General features: G+C 36.6%; 1 pseudogene; it reads right to left on the bottom strand.

Moving 5' to 3' along the window:
* Positions 1 to 1,447: 1,447 nt before the first annotated feature.
* Positions 1,448 to 2,957, bottom strand: LOC143589277 (UPF0481 protein At3g47200-like; annotated as a pseudogene).
* Between the last annotated feature and the right edge of the window lie 377 nt (positions 2,958 to 3,334).

The following is a 3,334-nucleotide window of genomic DNA, read 5'->3' as shown; positions in this document are numbered from 1 at the left end:
CAACCATTGTGTGGCTAATCACCAAAAAGTTACAATATCAGACATAGTATGTATTTATGTGTGTGTGGGATTTGTTTTGAACTATCCGTCAGTGATTGTCTACATAGTATATATTAGTGTTTTTCTTTTCATCTATTTTTCTAGTTGATAAAGCCCATCAAAACCTCATTTCTCAAAGACTTTTCCCTAATAACCGACTTTTCTTACCTTAGTGTGAGAATTTTCCTAAAGTGTCCATCATTGATGACACTTAAAACTCTAGCTACTCTAATTAAGGAGGCGTGGTAGTGAAAAGTTTATGAATTAACATTATGTGTTTTACCACAAGTAAATAATCATGTTGTTTTCAACACGAGTGGTGGAATCGAACACTTCAACGGGAAATTAGAACAAGACAGACAATGTTATCATTAATGAAACCAGAAAACAAATGGCCCAACATCAACCTCTTGATTATTGTTTATCGTGTCTCTCTTTGGTGATGTACGTTTGATTTATTCTACATTCTAGCTTCTTGCTAGTTTTAATATTTTTAACTAAAAAAAATACATTGTTGTCTAAGAATGGTTCAAACATATAAACTGGCCGGGTAGAACATGCAAGAAAATGGTGTTGATTATTTAAACGATTAAAAGGTCCGTGAAATATGCACCACCACAAAAGTTTTATAATGTATAGAATGTGTCAAACGTGTAACCATTTAAAAGCGTTAAAAACTAGTCAGTTGCTCTAAAAATGCAGATGCATTCCATCACAACACATTTCTCATCATGATGTTCATCACAATTGATTAACTATACATATTTTAAGGGTGAAAATATTCCATACAAATTGTGTTGAATTCAACTAAGCGTAATTAAGATTGAAACATACAAAACGTAGAACATGATGACTGGCTAGCTCCAGGATAGAATATGTTTATTGGGTTAAATGAAATGAATATAGCTTGTCAAAAGAGAAAAAGAAACATAAAGTGAAAGAGAAAAATGTAACAACAGAATGAGGCCCGGCTCCGAGAAAGCAAAAAAAATTTTGGACCGAAAGCGAAATTTTTTTTGGGCCTTAAGTCAAAATGAGTATTTTGTTGGTTTAAATAATTAAATTTATATATAGGTTTACTTTATTATAATTTGGGTTGTGTAAAATTTTTTTGTATAAAAGTAGGATTAATTATGTCTAAAATGAGACTTGAAACCAATAACATTTTGGTTGAGAGTAATACCCCTTTGCCACTAGACCAAACTAGTGATAATGTAATTAGGTTTAAACACTAAATATACATATTGTTTTTAATTAAAATAAACATATTTAAAACAAAATAAAGAAATTCGGGCCTAACGGGGTGTCGGGCCTGTGGCCGTCGACCACCCCACCACCCCTATGGGCCGGCCCTGAACAGAATAAACTAAAGATCAAATGGTAGAAATATCAGTCTGTCGTTTCCGGATCAAACAAATGGTGTGATTAGTTGACGAAAGAACTGATACACGGTAATAAGAAACACTATGACTGCAGCAAGTAGAGCAATCGCCTTCCATGGAGTATTGATGTATGTTCCCTTAAACACCGCAACATTTCTAAACCAGTAACTGTCACAATACTTAACCATATTCTCCCATGGTTCCATGTAGTAGAAATCTTGCAAGTTGACATTTTTGCATATGCTGCTTATCATAATCGAGGCCGCTTCGTTTGAGCCCAAGTGGCTGACAAAAACACCTAATTTTCCCAACTTGGCAATGTCCGCTGGAGTAGCAACTAGCATATGCATGGCCATTGCATAGGATGTAACATAATTATCAACCGGAGAGTACTGTTCGTATGCAATCAGATTCCTTAAGACCACTTCAAAGAAGTTGTCAACACGCACAACAGGCATTTTGAGAGTAGGCTTATGCCAGGATGAATAGTGTTTGAACTCCATTTCCATTGGCCAGTTCAAGCTTTTATTCGGTCAAATCTTCACTCCAACGTCGTCCAGTTCTACAGCTGAGCGGGCTGTTGGAATTGCTGATACTTTTAGCTCAAAATTTACTTAAGGTTTGTAAAATTTGTGTAGAAGGCCAAGTATGTGATAATGCTCAGTTGTGTTTGTGCCAAAATTTCCATCTTGTAAAGGCTGTTCAAAAGGGTTAATGTAATTTAGTAAAACCTTAATCATGGTAGTAAGATTGGATCCTGGTTGAAACCTTTGGACAGTGAGGTTATAAAGGTCTTCTAGAACAAAATATGGGATTTGGTTTTCGAGTAACACAAGGTCTAGTGCAATATTCCTGCGACGCAACGGGTTGTCTGATGACGAAATGCCTTTTACAGAAAGTTTATCAATGAACCGAAGAATGTAACAAGCATCCAAAACCATCATTTGAACAAGTTTATCGTCGGTATGTTTCTTCATTCCAAAATAATAATCTCGGATATCTTGTATTTTAGCGCGCACCCTTTTCACGCAGTTCTCCAATGTTTCCTGTGCGGAACCTTCAACTACCTTATGCAATAGCTCATTCAGATATTCAGGTTTCTTGCTTTCCACGGATTTTAAATTTGTACGCCCTTTGTGGAGAGGTCCAACAGAGACCACCCGAGGGATGAATGAACTAGGGTTGACTTTTCGGAGGCTGACAGGAACCATGTAGATTGGCGAAAATTTAACTTTACCATTTTTGTTTTGGACACGATTAAGAAGATAGTTGGTGGCTGAATCCAAGTTTGTATCTGAAAAAGATACAAATCGATCGATCTGAAGGACATATACGAGAATATATGTTAGTAAAGCGTATTAAGAGACTTTAAACATATACCTGGGTTGTAAACTGCATGACTTGAACTTCCTTCTTCGTAAGTCATTTTTCTTCATGTGTATGCAAATATGCAGTTCATGTAGTCATTGGGTCGCTTTAAATATATGGCATATTGACAATGAGCACTAACGTGGAAGGCTAGACTTGTTAATTGTTATATTGCTGGCTGAACTTTCAAACCCCAGCTAAAACCTTATTTTAATTTTGGCAAAATAACCATAATAATAACTATATATGTGCTGTGTCATATGGTGCAGAAGAAGGAACAGGAACTTATTATTCTTTTTTTTTTCTCTCAAAATGGCACGGGAGGTGAAGGGCTAGCACATGAGCAAAACGTACAAAGACATTTTGACAATTCACAAAAGTCCATGGCGCGCTATTTATAATTTCTTTGGTCAGTGAGGCTATTTTGGTGAAGGGTTGGGTCATTTAGGTGATGAAGGCGCTGAACGAGTTGGGTCATCTAGGTGATGAGTCATTGCAGGGGACCCCATATTGGGGCTGGTTCCTGTATGGGTCTGTGCGTGGCC

Source organism: Bidens hawaiensis, unplaced genomic scaffold, assembly GCF_021521415.1.
Source record: "Bidens hawaiensis isolate Kalapana, Puna unplaced genomic scaffold, B.hawaiensis_p1.1 tig00037305_1, whole genome shotgun sequence".
Taxonomy (NCBI): domain Eukaryota; kingdom Viridiplantae; phylum Streptophyta; class Magnoliopsida; order Asterales; family Asteraceae; genus Bidens; species Bidens hawaiensis.
Note: the sequence above shows the minus strand (reverse complement) of the source record. Positions and strands in the feature narration are given on the sequence as shown.